Here is a 20,326-nt window from a genome sequence, read left to right as displayed (position 1 = left end):
GGGGGGGGGGGGGGATCGCGTCGTGGTGTAATTTGTGATACCGCTTTTGCGATAGTGTCCTTCCCCTTAAGCCGATTAGCGCGATATTTATTCAGCACTTCGTAGCAATGGTATTCAGCGGCGAACCATTAATTGGTAATTGAAACCCTCATACTTTTATGACAGTATAGAAAAGAGAGGTTATATACGGAAAGAATAGTTTTGCTGAAGTATTTAAGAATTTAGTTAGATAATTACGTTGATTCATCAAAATAATTATGTAGGACTTCCAAGCATGATGATAATGCTGCTAAATAATTTTGACATAACAATCAGTTTGAGCTAATATAATTATTTTGATTAGTCCAACAAAATAATTTCCAGATTTGTATACAGCTAAATTTTTATATACTTCTACAAAACCGTTTTTCCTGTGTATGAACACATTGCAATCTAAATTTTTTTTACAGTATTATATTTACAGCTTTTTGATGCTTACTAGCGTCAAATTATTCAAAGCTTTCTGAGATGCTTATTAACATCAATATTATTAAACTGCTTATCAATAATTAATTTACACTGTTAAATCTATAGTGTCAAATTTAACTTACCGTGAGTCGCCACTGCTCCTACTCAATCATATCGTTATTTTATACTAAAACAATGGTTATATTTGACATTATACAGTGTCAAATTTAACTATCGTTTTGGTAAAAAATAACGATATATTTAGTAGGAGCAGTGGCGACTCACGTTAAGTTAAATTTGACACTACAGATTTAACAGTGTAATTCATAATATTATTATCTCAGTTCGGTGCATGATTTACGTTTCAAGACTGAAAATAATTTTGGTGCGTAGATTGCAGAACTGGGTATAAATTCACATCGAAATATTATTTAAACATTAAGATCCAGCTCAGATCGATAAAGCTTTCGTTATAGTTATGTATTCACATTGCGGTCTTAAGACGGTCTTCGCTTAAATTTTTTTTCTATTACTTGGGGAATATAAAATAGATTTACTATTCTGCACTGAAAAAAATTTTTGTGATAAAATGCGATTGAATTTCTTCTAGTGACAAATGATCTGTACATTGCTTCGGAAATATTTTCTACGCATTTTCTCTAGAATCTTTTGCTCCGATTTTATATCTGCATCGTCTTCATAATATATAGGACGATAGTCGTGTCATCACACGAAGTCGTAACGTCTCCGTTTACTGTAAAAAAGTTATTACGCGGTTCCACTGAACTCTCGAGCCTCGCCATTACGTCTGTAACGACGACTACGTAGTATATCTTCCGCTAGTTTAATCCCACGGTTTTCCTGTGTGCGTCCTTTTTTCTCCAGACTGACTTTACGGGGATTAATTTTTTCTTCTTTCCTTTTTTTTAAGCACTTAATGCAGATCCTCGCTCTCACGGCGAGAGACAGAGAACTAATCCTTTATTCCGTTGGAGCCTCCACAGCTAGTTTCGCGTTATTACTTCGGCGCTAGAAGCGAAAATACGCGGATTGAAACCAATTGTGCAATTGGATTACATAGATATATACACGAAAAGAGCAATTTTGTTTAAAAAATCTAAAAATTTAGCTAGATACAAATCTGAAAATAATTTTGCTAGACTCTCAAAATAATTAGGTAGGAATACAAAATTGCTATATTATCAAAACATTTTGCAGCATTGCTCATCATGTTCCTACAAAATTATTTTGATGGTCCAAAAAATTATTTTCAGATTTGTATCTATTTTTAGATTCTTTAGCCAAATTCCATGTAGCTCTTTCCATGTAGAAGCTAAATTAAGCAGAATGGTGATTATCTAAATATCGAGAAATAACCGTTTTTTATGAGATCGTTGCCAATTCCATTATCAATTAAATAATTTTAATAAATCGAACACGTGTATAAATGGCGAAGTATAATTTTCAGTTAATATAAATTGACAAAAAATTAAGTCGAATATTTACATTGAGAAAAAAATTGTTCATTAGGCTTTTAATTAATTTAGTTAATTAATTTAGTTGTCTTTATTTCTTTCAATGGAGAATATACGTATTTAAGTCAAATATAATATGCTTGGTTAAAATACATATATTCTATATAAAAACAATAAAAACGAACTAAATTAATTAAAAACGAGCTAAATGAACAATTTTTTTCAGTGTATATTTATTCGCGTATAATTTTGCCTTATATTAATTTGATAGAAAGCAAATAGTAAGTAATTATTGAATTGAACGTAATACGGGTGTCGAAAGCCAAATGAGATGGAATGACGATTACTTGATGTTAAAATATTAATAGTCACGAAGATATGTGACATTGAAAATTAAATCATTTAATTGAGTTTAAGCTTCTTAAAGATAAAGATAAAAATTCGGGCGGAAAAAGACGAAATTTCCGTCAGTTAAGTTTTATCTTCTGTCGAGTGAAAATCCGCGGATACTTCTTTAAAATACTTTAAAAAATTTTATATCTTACATAGTTTTTCTTCATTTTTGATCTTTATCTCAATAGGAATTTAGTGATATCTATTAGAATTGAAGGTTATGCGTTATCGTTGCGGCGAAGTTATTTCAGGTGAAGACGCGGGATCGAAATGGATCACGTTCATTAAAATAATGAAGCGGGTCTGAGAAATGTCGTCCCCTTAATGCAAACGCGCCCGTAATCTGAAACGAGATAACGTGAGAGAGAGAGAGAGAGAGAGAGAGAGAGAGAGAGAGAGAGAGAGAGAGAGAGAGAGAGAGAGAGAGAGAGAGGGAGGGAGGAGGGGAATAAGGGAGAGGGAGAAAAAGAAATCGCGAAAAAAAGTGATCGGAGAGGGGGATGTGTCCCGACACACGATCGTCCCGGAATGAAAGGGGTTGGTTGAGGGGGTTGTGGAAGAATGAACGATAGAACCGACGGGGGTATAGCAATGTACGCGGTGGAGGCGGACAGATGGGAGTGTGAGGCATGGCCGCGATATATCGTGGCTGAGCCTTTATTAAAACTGCTTTTGATATTATTGCTTTCCGGGAACGTCGGGCCTCGAAAATACCATTTCCGCGAGATAGGCCGTGGCCCTGCGCGTCGTCGAAAATATATATTGTACCTCTTCATCCTCATGGCATCGCCGTGACCGTCTCCCTCATCCTTTCCGCCGCCATTCGTCCAGGAACCGGTGGCAAGTGTAACCCGCTAGCACCGGCAATAAATACGCTCGTCACTAATATGTACAGGTCGACGGTGTCCTTCTTTATATCACCCCCTGGACAGTTATTGTCCGTTCACAACGATCAAGTCGATTTGCAATCTTTACCGGGAAATGAGAGTCGCGTGGACTCGGAAATTATGCAGCGTCTATATCGGTGAATAATGAATTTTTAAAATATTGTACGTCGCACACAATCTTTCTTATCGGACATATATAGCTAATTATAAAAGGCTAATTGAATCGATAAACAACATTACATACATAAATTTTTGAGTTTTTAAGAAATTTTTTAAACATGCAATTATATAATATATATTTATTGAAAATTCACTTATATGTTAACCTTAGAAATACGAAAAAAAATCAAATAGGAGAAAGATATTTCTAGTGCAAATATAGAATACCACGGACTTTTTTTACATTCGTTTCAGTTTTGTGACCGTGATCGATAGTCATCAGAGTAGCATTTGTTTGGGTACAAAAACATTACGCAACCGTGAGTTACGCATACGCGCGGCAAACCGCTGCGGGCCTCTGTTCAATATCGCGAATTTCTCCGTGCACGCTAGAGAGATTGTAAACGCATACCGAAAAGTAGACAATTGGCAGCGGAATGTAATATTTTCCCCGAGATACGTTCCGACGAACGTCACACGAGATTTGCCCCGTACCGTACGTTACTGTACACGCGTATACTCTCGACAAACGCGCGATAACTCAGCGGCACGCGGCTCTCGTATACTATGCTCTCAACGCGGCCATCGCCGGGAGCTGAAAAGACGGCCGATAACGTCGACCTAGATCATTTTCGTATGCGCGCGAACGTGCGAATACTATACATAATATATGTACTCGTACATCCTCGCCTGCCGCCGCAAAGTCACAAGGAATTTCGTTGATATACAAGTGTTTTCTAGGAAAAACATTTTTCATACCTATTTGTACATAACGATGGGATTCGCGACAGATGGTGTTCTCTCGATTTCAAAAAGTTCAAATAAAATACATTTTTTTCAATGTTTTACTTGAATTAAAATGTTTTATTAAACTTGCGTAAACCTGTATCTTTTCAAGCAGGTCATGCACTTGTAAATATAAAATAATCTGGTTTATAAAACTAAGATCGTTAAGAAATAATAATATTTTAATAATGAAATAGACGATATAAAAAGGCCACAGAATTAACTAGATGTCCATTAAAAAAGAATACAAATTTAATAGGAGTTTAAAGAGGAAATAAGACCTCCTTTAAGTTTCTGTTATTAAAATCTTGTTAAATGATATTAAACGTGGCTTTTAGCTACTCGTATACTACATTCAACCTTCTCTTTATGCAACATTGTATATTTTTTCTCTCTTGTACATTAAAAATCCCTCAAATATATGTATATTTAACTGAATCTGTAAACTTTATCGCATGAATTGATGTACGAATATAGTTAGTATTATGTTAAGATATAGAATAGAGATGTGGTTCAAAATACATTGTGCGCGTTTTGAAGATATCTTGGGAGAAAGGAGCCATTTTATGTGTTAAACTATTTCTGTTGTAAAAGCTCATCTTGACGGAATGAATACAGGAGAAGACGGTGATGGTAATAAAGACGTCGCGACAGTAATAGATGTTATTGACAATTTTCTCCGCAACCGGCAACTCTGCATCTTCGCGATGAGCAGATAACAAGTGGTCGAATAGTTTCTCTCAGATCATCATGAATGCAAATTGATGCGGAATCGATATCAAGCTGCCTGAAGTTTCTAATAAGATTCTCCTGCCGCGCGATGCCATCGCTATAATATCAGCTTCGATCGTGTATTGGATTCTGCAACATCATATATTGTAGAGAGACAGAGAGAAAGAGAGAGAGAGAGAGAGAGAGAGAAATGAGAGAACCTAAACGTTATTTAGATTATTTAGATTCATTAAGATTACTTATTAAGATTATTATGATTATTTTCGAAAAACTTTCTGAACAATGTTTTGTCTTACTTATTAATCAATAATTATTTTCAAATTATAACAATACTAAAAAATTTAATTAAATAATATTTTTTTCTTTTACTTTATTATTTAATTTTTTATCAAAATTTTTAATATTTTTTTATAAATTATATATTATTTTAATTACAATTATATCTTTTATCCCAAGACGTATAAAAATTAAGCACATAAAATAACAAAATGATTAATTTTATGTTTTACATAAAATACTACATTTGGCCGAGTAAATTGCTTTACAGTAAAAATCTTTCTATTAGAATGGCATATTTGTAATTTGTAATGGTTAAATAAGCGATATATTTGATTATTAGAAGTAAATTGTCTACGTGAAGCAATTTCCCGTATAACTTGTATACTTTTACGATAATAACTTTTTATCTCAGGTTATATCAGATTCCCGTAGCCGGATGTATGTTGTTTGCGGGAAAATATGAGTTATACGGCGTATGCATAAACGTTTTATAACATCCAACCCGCTTTAGAAGATAGCGGTAAACATTCGCATCTTACACGGTTATTGTCACTTTCTGCACTCTGAATAGCTTAGGTTCTCCAGTTAAACTGCAGTAACATGTTTCCTTTATATCCTTATTATCATTTTTATATCCTCTTGTAGCAGTGAAAATTAATCACTTAGATTTCTCTGCGTTTACGTTTATGTGATTTTAAAAATGCCGAAAAAGGAGAATTGAATATAATTTTAAAAATTACGATAGAAGCATTTATAAAAATTGTTGTTAACTTTAGTTAACTTTTTCTACTGAAGTCAGGCACAAATATTTTTTTTATTACTGCGAAATTTTCATAAGTAAAAAAAGTCTTATAACATGTAACGATGGCATTTTCGCGTATACGTCGCGTGGAACTTTCTTATCATTATAATACTTTTTATCATTATCCAACTATTCAACATATACAGTTACTCGTATTAATATTCGGATATTATGATATTTTAGGAATTATTACTCTCTAAACATTGTTTTTGTTGGTATAAAAAATTCATCACCTTTTTTTTTAAATTAAAATACTCATTACGTTGTCAGAAATATTATTTATATATATTCTTCCAATTCCCTATTTACGAAAAATATTTTACGAGCAATTCTACCGTTGTAAACACTTTCCTTTAATGCTCGACGAACAGTATCAAGATGTACCTTCTTACTAGTCTCTTTGTATAATTCTGAGGTTAATTTGCTTGGAGCTCTTAATCCAGGATTTACTTTTATTTTCCTAATATTTTCACGTTTATCCCCCGCGAGTCAAGTAATTTTTAATCTCTCTTGTCTGAGACATTGATTCAATGCGATCTTCGTGAACATACCTTTTTACAATATTTGCTACTGTACTCTTACTTAATCGATACATTATTTGCCTTTTTTGTAAAGATAAATAATAAGCAGGCGTTTGTTAAATGAATTATTTTTGCTTTTACGCTTCATTTTTATCGGTAATTCGTGTGATCAAGGGAAATTAAATTAGTTCAATCTACCATGAGATATATAATTACTTTTGTTATATACTTTATAGTAAATAAGTAAGGAATACTAATCTGATTTTCAAAGATCACTAAATCATAAAACATATTGAGTGTCCGAATATTTTTGCGATCCTAAAATTAAGCATTAGCTTATTTAATATTTGTTATATTGAAGATTATATTAATTAAATAAATAAAATTAACGTTTTTGACAACTATAATAAGTATTTTTTCAATGACTAACAAAATCGTAAATTTATTAATCCAATAAAAACTATATTTTAAAAATAATAATTTCTCAAGTGTGTTCAAAGATTAATGCGAGTAACTATGTGTATATATATATATATATATACATTGTATATATATATATATAATGAGTCTAAAAAATAAAATCATACGCTGACTTAATAAAGAGTTTATTTAACCGAAAAATGTATTTACAATTTATTATAGAAATATAAATATTATAGAAATATTATTATAAGCAAGATTCAACCACAATCGCTTTTGGCATTTCTTTTTTATTTGTGTTATTCATATTACTAGTCTAATTTAACTGATTATTGCTAATAAAAAAAAACGATTCAAAGCACTTGCGATAATGGTCACGATATTATCTTGGTGGCATCACTTCGGAGTAATTTTTCAGCACGTTTTGTGGTCGATCACGTTCATGTCCGGCCGTTTGCAATCAGTCGGTTAACTGGGTACCACGCTGGCGGGAAGTCTGACCAGGCACCACGTAACGTCCTCATTATCCGTAAATTATTTCGCGGCCGTCACGTCGAGTCAGGTCGGGATCGTCGATCGGAATTGGTCGCGCAACCGTACGACGATCGCGATAACATAGAGCTTGCGTGTTCCATTGGTTGTGTTTCCCAACGCTAGTATATCGAAGGTGGGACGCGTTGCGGACATCGCTCGATCGTATAGATTTGGAAGAGGGTCTGGTGTGGTGTAAACGCGCGTCGCCTATTAGGTTGACTAAAGTATTGTTCACATAAAACTTTCTTGGATATACTAGAATTAAATCAAATCAGAAGTTTTATAAAAATATATGTAAAACGAACTGATTTACAATTATACAATATATTACATATATATCGCTCCTTTACTTTTTAAAAATGATAAAAAGACATTATATTTAAATTATTATTATGAATGAGTTAAGTAAACACTACTGCAGTCATCAAAAGTTATACAACTTCACGAAAAAATCGTCAAAATTATAACTAAAATAGTAGTTTAAAAAAATCGTCACAACTCAAAGAGGGTGGTTTTTTAAGTCTTGTGAAATGATGAAATGACAAAATGATATTCGATTGTGTTAAGAATATATTCTTTTTGTTGATTATTTAGTCAATATTTTCTGTCAAATTGAAAAATAATTTTTCTCCTTTTTCTGAGAAATTTAATTTTTTAAATAATATTAATTTTTTTAAGTTGTGTTACTTTTAAAGTGAGTGATATGAAGAACAAAATATAGATATGGCTATAAAAGACTACATTCTTGTTTTTAATTAAAGCATTAAACATCACGTAATGTTTTTACAATGTCGAAATAATTATTATTTCATAAAGCTTGATTTAAATCAGGAAGAATAATGTATTGCTCAAACACATAACATTGCATTTAAGTATGAATAGGGGCGCGGGTGTAGGTAGAGTTTGTACATGGAATGCCTGCAGGCGGCAGGAACGTAAATGCACCGGTGTGCAGAACGAGAGATCGATCAAATTATCTCGTTAAATCGAGGGAGAGTTCGTTTCCGACCTCCGCGCAAACCCCAACGAATGTCGATCATTCCCGTCGTACGTGGTATTTTTTTAACCCGCCGGCGATCGAATTATTACGCCGGCCGAGGCTCCCCTTCTCTCTCTCTCTCTTTCACCCGAGCATGGAGAGCTACGCGTCTATTTTGCAAACATTCGAGGGAGTACGTGGGCACACGGTGAGCGACGACGTGGCAAACCGATTGATCATTGGGGCACTCAAGGGCTCTCTACTTTTTACCGTGCCACGTTTAAGAAGAATTACTCTCGTGGAAAAGTTTTGTAGAATTTGGGAAGTGAATAGAGCTCGGCAGACCTTCTTTTCGCTTCGACTATCGACGCATCGCCTGTCTCGAGAGAGCTTCTCGAAGATCTAATCCTCTTAATAAAGACTAACAAAAAGAAACTCAGGTTTAAACTCTCAAAGTCCAAACTTTTTCGTAGGTACCGAAACTTTAAATTATAGTCACGAATTAAAATTTACTACTTAAAAAAATTATACTCAAAACAGTTTTGAAACTTCTCTATTGATTAATTGAATTATACTTTCTGTAGAATTTAGTAGAATATCGATCTACCTCACCTACCGATTTCTTCAAACCAAATTGTTCGACTCAATTTAAGCATCACCAAGCATTAAAATTTCTCAAATTTAGAGACATGAATGTCACGCGTTGTATGGCTGGTGACGTCCAAGTAAGCTCTTTCTGTATGGAGTGCGGAGGTAATTAGCCAAGCTCCACTCCATCGTCGATTCAAACTACCGAATGGATATATACGGGTCAGGTCGTTAATTTCCCTGCAGTCAAACACTGTCCACGTTGATCCGTCTCCGTGTGCACTCAGGTCTCTCGGTATCGGAACCCGCTTCATTATCTTTATCATTTCTCTATGCGACACCGCAAATGCGCGAGAATTGATTTCCGATATGGGAATACGTGACCGGTTAATCCTAAATTCACCAAACTCAGGAAATAAATTGTATAAATTACGAAATTGTGTAATAAAAATTAACATACAGTTATCGCTTTAAAACACAGATATAAAACGTAATTAAAAAATACATGACAAGCCATTAAAGCTTTACCTTCCTTCTACCATACGTTGTTCATGAAGCGAAAAATAATTACAATAATAAATTAGAACAGATGTACATAGTTGGAAAATTTATGTTAAATTTAACACGTTTCGCTTGTCCCAAATGGTCCACCCAAACTTTTGTGTTAATTTAGCACAAGATGAATATGTTAGGAAATAATGTTTAAAAAATGTAAAAAAAAATAACAAAAAACGTAACTGACTCAATTTGTAAGCAAATTATGAAAACACATTTCTTCAGTAAAATTAACATTTATAACATGTTAAATTAATATGCTTTATTTATTTGTCAGATTTTTTACGTTTTAAAATACATTCTTTTTATATTATTTGTTTATTTTATATTTATAAATTATGTTGTTTTAATATTAAGAAGTGTTGAACATCAATTTAATACAAGATGTTTAAACTATACAATTACATTATATTAATATTTGAATATGTTAAAAATTTAGCATGAATAATTACAAGGGCTGGTTTTAACATAAATGCAAAATATTTTTTACTGTATGTGTATAAATGTGACTTGTACAGGGAATTTCGTATTGCTACGTTCGTTAATTTATAGAATCAGTAATTAATTTATAGAATTTGTAGATTGCGAGTAGAATAAAGTTATGTTCCCTCCCTTTTTCTCTATTTCTCTCTCTCTCTCTCTCTCTTTCTCTCTCTGTCACGGGCGCGCTTTTCTACATCTCCGTTAATAAAGTACATACAGCGCGGTGGCGCAGATATACAATACGACAGGCAATAATCGACGGGCGTTATATTTCAGCCAGTTGAATTGGATTCAACGAGTCGTATACAGTCAAATTTGCACACACACACACACTCTCCCGATAATTATACCACTTTCGTCGACCGACCCGAAGTTGCCTGGGCGAACGCGTGTGCGTGCGAGCGTGTTCATCTGATGCCGAGCAAGCGCGTACGTGCGTTGATGCGTGCGCACTTCGCAATCACACGCATACATGCAAGCACGCACGCAAGCAAGGGATCTCATCCGCCAGGCTTATTTCGCGGTTGTCCTAGTCCCATGCTGCGGATGATGATAAATGGGTTAATTAACCGTTTCGAGTTTCATGTGTGGTGACCGCGACTCCGAGAGGGAACGTGAAATTTTATCCTTTCGATCAGCGAGTACGATGCAAATCTCTCTCAAGACGCTCTAATGCTCTCTCTCTCTCTCTCTCTCTCTCTCTCTGCGAATGAATTAACTTGGGTTTAATAGAATGAAGTTTAATAGAATAAAACATGCAAATTCAATTTTGAGCTTTTAATTTAAAAAATTTTGCATGAAGTTTCTTAGACGCGTATATGATATTGTAATATCTTTAAATGCTTTGATCGATAAGTATCATCGTTTCTTAATAAATCTATAATATTCATTAGGTAATTAATTTTTATTTCTAACGACTTTTGACATCTCTTTCATTATAAACATTTTCTTGACTATTTATTTTTGTATGTTAAAAAATATTTCGAAATTGCGTTTAACATCCTTTACATCGGTTGCCTCGACTGTATCGTTGGTACACTTTCTCGTTACGGTGCAGTGGAAAGATTATCGACGTTCTATGTCCCTTTTGGAGTCGGGAGACGGTCGTACGATAAGCGCTCTGTAATTTAATCGGTAAGGCTGTCTGTAATTAGCCGCCGGCTTGGGATTAAACGAAGGATGTCTAACGCGACGCAGCCCTGATAGCACGTTTTGCATTACGCGGTAGGTACGCGCTCGCGCGATTATCGCGCGATCATAAATGAGATAATACTGTGAAATTACTCCACTAATTACCGCGGACGATTACGCTGGTATGTATTCGCGTTTCAATTAGCGTAATTATTTGGCACGTGTCGCATGGGCTTTCGAATGAGTGACGGATGACCCAGCTCAGAACGACGGCGACGGTACCAGCCAAGTTTTCGACATCAGAAAGTTTCTCAGCTTTGCAGATGTTCGCGGTTACACACGTAACTTTGCTGATGACCACAGTTTTGTCATTTGTTGATTTCATGGTAATTAGCAAAGGTAATCGCGAAAGGTTACCCTCGCATAATTAATAATAGCGTTCGCGAGAGATGCTTTGGCAACAAAGCGATTCAATGTCTCGTAATAAAAACGCTTGTGTATAATTAAATCTTTTGACGTCATTAAAAGAGTTGCACAAGAGAACGGATACTATTCCTTTCGACTGCCCTTTCTTTGATCAATTTCAAGTCAATTTTTATTGTATATACAGTTTAACTATTATTAAATCACGCTTGCATATAACATCAAACGTTATTAAATGTTTAATAACTCTGCCAGTTACTCCATATAAATTCCCTTCTGAAATACGTTTCATTCGCGTAGAGTTAATAAACTAATAAACCACCACGCGATCAAATTCCGCACATCGACATTATCTTCGTGGTAATTATTTCTATACATACGTATTCAGACCTCATAACATGCTCTCCTTTTTAATAAACGTACTAGTCAATTAGTCTGGAATGCAATTTGTATAATATTAGCCGTTTATTTGAGTGTTTTTGCTTATTTACGTATTTTGCTTACTTATTCTGCGTTTTTTTATTCTTATAGACTAATATAGACATATAGCTTTCAAAAGAAAGTAAATATTTCTTCAAGCTGTCTCATCATAATTCGCTCTCTCCACTAAAAATGACGCACTTATAAAAATTAAATTTCCCCGAAAAGGGAAAAATTATTTTTTAACTTGATATAGAATTATTGACCAATTTTGCCAAGTAATAATATCGTCAAATAGAATATATTCTTATATATGATCAAATTCATTTTGTCATTTTCATTTCACAACACTTAAAAAACCATTCTTTTTGAATTATGATTCTGATGATTTTTTAATGATGTTAATTTACTTTTGACAATTGATACAGCAATGATTATTTGATGTTAATTCATTCATGGTAATAACTAGAGAATTACGTTTTTTAGTTACGTCACTTTTGAAGTAGGGAAGTGATATATCAAAGTAAATTTAATGAATTTTAATGACATAGATTTCAGATTTTGGACTAATTTTCCTTTTAGGGAATATGTCGAGAGAACTCAATCTTTGAATGTCCATCAAATGTCTTGATAACCAAAAGCTTCTTCAATTAAAATTCCGCAGTAGTATAACCTGAATTTAAACGAACAACGAAATTCACAGAAAGTCATATGGTTTCAGTCGTTCATAATTCAAAAATTACTGCTAATGGTTACGTATGAAAATTTTTTCACTGGGGGTCATAAGAAATATACACGAATATAATTCAATTCTTTTTTTATAGTACATCTTTTATGGTACTTTTATATGTAACTGGTTTTTGTGTTTTTTTATACATAGCTTTTTATATGTATAGCATATTATTATATAAAAAGTAGGATTATCTTGATATTTATATAATATACAATATTGTTGAAACGTTACAATGCTGCTATAATATTTTTGAAATGATATTTAATAGATGTGTCAGTTATACATTCATTAACATTTAGAGTTCGTGGATCATCAAAGTAGCAGTTTCCGTACGATCGTAAAAGTATAGCTTAGGATGGGTGACCACTTGAGAGCATCATGAAATTAATTCTTAAATTCATGAAAAAACATTTTTTATCTTAATTTTACTGTGTATATTCTGGAATATGACGCTAATTAATAATAATTATTTTAGCAATAAAACTGATTGATTAATTTTATAGTTTTCGTTTCTCTCATCAGTATATATAATTATGTATAATTATATATCATTCTATATGGACATATTTTAAATATAATTGTATATAACTATTTATATATAATTATGTATAATCATATATGAAAAATTTTTCCCGGGTTACAAAAAAGATAACTTGAAGTTTATCGTTGAAATATTAAATTTGGTATGTGAAGCTCGACTTCCAGTATATCCCCGTACATTCATTTACGTAAATCGCGCGCGCGGGAGCGCGCTAATTGCCGTCGCCAAGTTTCAGCCTAATTATCATTTCGGGCAGCCACCGAGCGGCTCTGAATTTCTAAGCGCAGATGCTCAGCAGAAAACGGAAGTGACATCGACGGTGAAAGGCGGACTGGCGTGTTCAAAGAGAATTTTGACCGACGTCGTAGTCGGATATAATGTTTCCTCCTTCTTGCAGAGCATTGGGTTGAAATTAAGACGCTCAGGGCAACCATAATCGCCACGTCTCGGGATCCCGTTGTCGGGTCACGTACGAAGATCCGGGTAGCTAATTAGCCTTCTACTGCTCCGGGTTCCGCCCTGGTCAATCAGCGGCGGAGATTCGGTCTTGATTCGATCCTCTGAGCCTCGTTAGCACCGTCGTATATTCTCTCCCTCATCCTCTCTCGTTCTCTACGCTTCTCGGTTAAGCTCGCGAGGGAAGATGTACACGTACGTGTAACCACTTCAAGTTTCGCACACAATTTCGGTCCGCCCGATTTAATTATGTAACGCGAACTTTCCGGCAACCTCGCTCTGTGCTAGCTACGCTTGTTCTCTGGAAACTCTCTTTCTCGACATAGTTGCCGCCATTTATAGAAATATTTTTTTTCGTCCGTGCATGTGGACACGCGTCTGTAGTGAGACAATAAAGATCAGGGAATACCGCACGAAGTGTACGGATAATCAATGAATAATGACTCGATTATATGGAATGCCGTGTTGAAACCTCGCAAGAGCGCGATATTGTTACCTTATGAATCGATTAGAAAATCATTAAGGTAAAGTTTCGAGTTTCGCATCACGAACCCTGTAGACCTTATACTTTATAGACATTTAATGACAATGTAGAAAAGTAAAGAAATTTTGGCACTTTATATTTATTAATTAAAATGTGGATAGTACCTATACATACAACAGAGTAGTCCTTAATCAATCTAAAAGATTTTAAGGGATGGTTTCTGACATCAGTTTAAGACGAAAACTTTATGTATAAACATATGGAACGACTTAGTTTTAAAGATACGTATGGTCAAAGTTGAAGGGAAAAATTTCGTTTTCTCCAAAAATTTTGTAAACACTACTTGATTATTTTTATAAAAATTTGTATATATTTCCAGTATATAAAAGCTCGTTGGTTTAGAACTATATGTACATTATTTTTTAATTCAATTTTTTTCTTTAATTTTAACAACCTGTATCTATGAAACTAAACTATTTCGGCTCATAGGGTAATGTGGTTTTCGTCTTGAATTAATGTGAAGAATCAAATTTACAATCTTTTAGAATATTTAAGGACCACCTTGCGCATATTATCCTTTTATATAATGTAATTTATAAACTGCGATACGTATATATTCTTTAAATTTGAATTTCTAACGTGCTTATTGTAATTCAGAAATTGAGGGGGACAAATGACAACCCATGACAAATAACTAGAAGTATAGTTACATTATTCACACACCCACCCACCCACCCACCCACCCACACGCACGCACGCACGCACGCACGGACGCACGCATCTAAATGAAAATATATATACAGGTTAACGTGAATTCCCTCTTGGTTCATAGAGCTCAAACAAATGGATTTTTCTTTATGAGATATATCTATTCATGCATGGATACATGTCGACGCTCAAGGCTAGTCTCATACGTTAACGCAATCCATTACCTGAATTAATATCTGGAGCAAATTGCATTTCCCGTGATACGCATCTGAGCCGCGACTCGTGAGCGCGACGTCGAGCGTCGTTCGCTGTGCGAACAGGCCGTTGTCAACGTGCCATTACTAATTCAGGAGACGGTCGCAACGCCGCAACGTTATACGGCAGACGACGCATTCTGCATAGCGCATTCAGCGGCACAATGGGCCGTAGGGTGCGAGTTTTGAAATATGAATATGAATGCACAGGCGGCTGCAAACCTCGCCGAATCGCGGCCACCGACAAAGACGGCCGTGCGAGCGGGGATCGATGTTCGCTTTGCCACTCTTGTCTCTCACTATGGGGCATCATTTTCCCGCAGGTCGTCCTACATCCCGCGGATGAAACTGAAGGCTGACTTTCCTGACCGAATCCCGACTTGGAGATTGTTGCCGGGAATTGTCGCACATCACTGCGAAATGCAGAGGGAGTATTGCATTCAACGAATCTAACTTACGACTTCGTACTGTTACAGAACGCCTTAGATATATCGCGATATGTAACTTTACGTAAAGTTATTGCAAAAAGTTATCTCTCTCTCTCTCTCTCTCTCTCTCGTATTTAAATTACTGCACCTGTGTCTCAATTAAAGTTCTATTAATATTAAGACGAACAAAATTTTATTGTAATTTTATTGTATTGTACAGAGTCCCATCTAACTCGAGTATCTGAAATATATCGCCTGATTTTTATAGGAAAAAATATTTCAGATGAAAGTGTGAAACGGTTTCAACGGGAATTACATATTTTGGTCAAGTTTTTTTCTTCTAGGTGGGGGCGCCAAAACAATGTGAAGGTCATCTGTACTTTTTAAATGGAATTGTATTTTTTTACATGATGAACGGAAACAAATCCATGAAAGAAATAAATACCTTCTGTTGTTAGATTTTTTCGACATGATAGTAAATTTATAAAATACGTTATTACGTTTATTAATACACTGCCAATAATTGAAACAATTATGAAAGCTACACCTTTTATCTAATTCGTGGATCACTCATATTTAATTAAATAGGAATCACTAATTTAGGTATATATACAGTTGTGCATACAGTCTATGGAGAAATCCTACAAATTTTATTACACGGTTCGATTGCTATGTCATTCTCTTTTTGTTAATAGCATCCAATAAATATGAATTTGATCGTAAACATTGCTGAAATTTGGAATGGAAAATCGAAACGTGGGTTTTGATTCTGTTTCAGCTGTATCGCGAACCTTAATCGGCTTGATTTTGAAACACATGCATCGTTGATACTAAAAACTGTTTTCTTGTATTATTTCTTTTTATTGTACGAGATAGATAGGTAGATAAAGCGTTTATTGATGTTCTAGGACAAATTCTCTAAGAACATAAAAGAAAAATGTAGTTTTAATACAAATTAGCGGTGTGATCGTAACAAAAAGAATTTGTGGTAAAGTATTCGTAGCAAAAGAATTGAACATAGCAACAGCATTACAGATTACTAAAATTACAAGTACAAGTATTACAAAGGTAACAAATTACAAAAATTACAAAAATTGCAAGAATTACAAGAATTATTTTCAAGTTATAGGCGAAAAGTGTATGTTCGTAAATGACTGACGTGATGTAGAAACTAAAAAAAGAAAGATAATAACACTAATTATTTAAAATTGAAACAAAATTACGAGAGAGAGAGAGAGAGAGCTTGGCAAATATTTACACAGAGAAATTGACAAGATATTTCTCTATTTGTTGTCTGTATCGTTTCAAATATTTATTAACGATGCCTTATGCTTTTGATAAAATTTGAACATGTTACTTTTCTTGTTGTCTTTTTAAAGGCTTTTACATGGTCCATCGAAATCGCTGATTGTACCTTAAGAGATAACGTACCGAAGAACAAATGCACACTCGGCTACTCAATTTGGTGTTTTAGTGAACACTTTGTGAGAAAATTAATTAAACATCTACCGCTGTCCTTGTCACTACCGCGATGCAATTCGCCCTTGCTGTTCTTAGTTGTACGTTTTTGTAATGCCACACTGTTACGTGTGTTTTAACTCTATTGTGCGACGTGAACTATCGCCGATACACGTATACTTCCCTTACAAACGACAGATGTGCGCGACCGATAGAAATCGTAGCTGATCTCAGCGGCGCACAATGTGGCTTTAAAACCACATTACCGACAACGTGACCAGACCATATAAAGTGCTTTGCGCCAACATTGCGACGTAACGAGACTTCCTTTATTTCGCCAATAACAATTTAATTAAAGAAAATTAAAAGCTTCCTAAAAATTTGTATTTCTTGCATCCTCTCGCACATGCGAACCCTTTTGATCTAAAAATATATTTCGAATGGAAGAACAGAATCTCTAAATATCTCTTGTGCATTATTGATTATGAAGCAATTTTAATGCTCAATTACTTTTCTTGATATTCTTCGTTTTCCTCATTCGATTCATTTAACTTACCGACAGCAAACAACGGAAGAAGATAAACGTTCCTCCGTCATGCAACACGTAAAGTTTATATTGCAATTGCGAAGTTTTTATTAATAGTTACGCAGCGACGTCTTCTGGCTTCTCGAGCCAGTTATCGCTGGAGAACGGCTAGAATTTTCCGCGCGTTGACATTCTCGAGATGTGGGTGGAGGGCGGGACGCCGCGCCGGGTGCAGTTCGCGGCGTAGTTTTCTCCCGGTTATTTGAGAATTTACGGTCGCCTCTGTAAGTTTTCTACCAAGTTTCGATATTTCTCGCCGGGGCCGCGGTATCTATTAACATCCATCTCCTGACAAATAGCGAACCGTGCGCTGAGAAATATCATCGCCGGTACATCGCGGTCGCGTCGCGTCACCCCCTTCGCGCCGCGATCGACCCGTTGTTTACAACGCTTAATCGTTTTTGTCAGAAAGTTCGGAAAACGGCTTCCATTCTGTTCGAGTTTCAACGCGACGCTTTTTGACTTCCGCCGACGATCGGCAAACTTCTCCCGTATCGACTGGCGAACTTCGCCAGTATGCTGTCGCAGAAGTAGAGGGGGAAGGGAAGGAAAAAAATCGGTGACTCTTTGTCGCTTCAGTTCGAGACGATTCTCACTGATGTGATAGAAAAGCATGCGAAGTTGAACAAAACCGATATCGAAATCTCATTTTGGAAGCGTCAAACTTACCCGACAAATGCAACAATACCGAAATACGACGGCGATCAATAATACCGTTACTTTAACCAGTTGATTCTATATTTGATTTAATTTTTTTAATCCTGTTGGTCCTGTTCAAATTTACTATATGATTATATCGTCAATATGATTAAAAAGTTCTAAAAAAATATAAAAAATTCATAGAAAAAAGATCTTATATGTATTAACAGATGAAGTCATCAAATACTATAATAGAAAAAGTTTTTCTTAAATAAAATATTAGTAAGAATATTAGTAAGAAAATAAGGTAAAAGTTCCGATTAGGGGACCCCCCCCCAATGACCTTGACCTTGACATATATTGTCAAGGTTATGACCCTGAGTAACCTCCAACAGGTTTTAGCCGTTGCTCGTCCTTCGTTAAAAAGTTATTAACAGTTAAAGTTAGTAATTCTTTAACTGCTTTACATAGCTTAGATAATTCTGACCTTCGACTCTCACCTCCCCTTCTCCCTGCAAAGGGGCGCTCGACTCTCACCTTTAACAAAGAAAGATACCATCGACACAGTTTGTAAACAACCGTGGGAACATATTTTATTTCAGAAAATTAACATTTATAATATGTTAAATTAATGCATATTTCATTCACTTGTCTTAAAATTTACGTTTTGAAACACATTATTTTTATGTTACTTGTTTGCTTACTCATAAATTGTGTCATTTTGACACTAAGAAACATTGAATATCAATTTCACAAAAAAATCTTTAAATAACATAATCACATTATGTTAAATTGACACTCGAATATGTTAAAAAATTCAACACAAACTATTAACACAAACGTGAGTGGACTGTTTCCAACACAAATACACAAACTTTTTTACTGTGCACTCTATTCTCGAGCAGAAAGCGCCGTTATATGCCATCGATGTTCATCGGTCGGACGGAATTTAATGCCGTGAGGGGTTAACAATCTCAAGATCGTTGCCAATTCGGTTCTCGTGACCTCCGGACAATTTATCGATCGAGAAGGAACGGTGATCGCTCTCGACCGAAAGATTTCCCATTCCGCTTAATCTCCTCTAGTCGGTTGTGCCGAAAGTCGCACGGTTAATTTCGCACACGCGTACCCCAACCGCGAAATCGATGCGATATCGAAGATCGCGACTGACTGCGTACATTACCAGTCCCGTAGTAAGGGTACTCTTACCGCCGTTCAACCCTCCGCGGCACTAACCGTCCGGACGAGAGAGGGTTGCTCTCGGCAAGATGCTGCCGCCGGCAATAACCGGTAACGTATTACCTCTTCTGGTCGGTTGAGCGCATTTAGATCGCCTATTTGGCAAGGCGGCGGAATAACTTTGCGTTTTACTCTCGCGCTACCCCGCGCCGCGCCCGCACGAATCAAGCGCGAGAGAGCCGCGCCAACCGGCAAGTTACGATGCGCGGCTCGGTTTAGTGCGGGGTCAGATTTAAGAGTTGAGGTGGTTTATTTCGAAACGGGGCCTCTACATCTAAAAACAGCCATTCTATTCTCGGCAAGCTTATTCGGAAGCATCATAAAATTCAAAACAATAATATTTTGCCCTCTTGAAATATAATTTTGGACGTAAATTTCTAAACTAAAAATAACCTCTCTTTCCTTCTCTCTCTCTCTTTCTCTCTCTCGTTTAAAACATTTTTATTCTTGTATTTTTTTTATTTATGTTGTAGTATTTCGTGTTATTTTTGTTATCGTTTTCCTTTTCTACTATTTTTTTACTTGTCTTTTTTTATATCCTTTAAAGAGAATAAACGCTTTCATCTCTCTCTCTCTCTCTCTCTCTCTCTCTCTCTCTCTCTTTTTCTTTATTTATAATACTGAATATAATTCTAACTCTTGATATTATAAAAAACTCATGTCAACCTAGTTTGATGATACTTGCAAAATTTATATAGATGTATGTTGTTTTAAAATTTTAAAACAACATACATTTAAAACAATCATGCAAAGATCTACAGCAATTTTCACATATTTAAAGATTAG

The 20,326-nt window shown here is 35.1% G+C and overlaps 1 long non-coding RNA gene across 1 annotated transcript in view; it reads right to left on the bottom strand.

Moving 5' to 3' along the window:
- LOC108731259 (uncharacterized) overlaps positions 1 to 19,584 on the bottom strand; it is a 44,403-nt gene extending 24,819 nt beyond the window's left edge. Inside the window, exon 1 of the long non-coding RNA XR_001937014.1 lies at positions 19,177 to 19,584. This is a non-coding gene — a long non-coding RNA (uncharacterized lncRNA). The remainder of the gene's footprint in view (positions 1 to 19,176) is intronic.
- Between the last annotated feature and the right edge of the window lie 742 nt (positions 19,585 to 20,326).

Source organism: Mycetomoellerius zeteki, unplaced genomic scaffold (genome assembly GCF_001594055.1).
Source record: "Mycetomoellerius zeteki isolate Tzet28-1 unplaced genomic scaffold, Tzet1.0 scaffold100, whole genome shotgun sequence".
Taxonomy (NCBI): domain Eukaryota; kingdom Metazoa; phylum Arthropoda; class Insecta; order Hymenoptera; family Formicidae; genus Mycetomoellerius; species Mycetomoellerius zeteki.
This window is presented reverse-complemented; position numbering and strand designations above follow the sequence as displayed.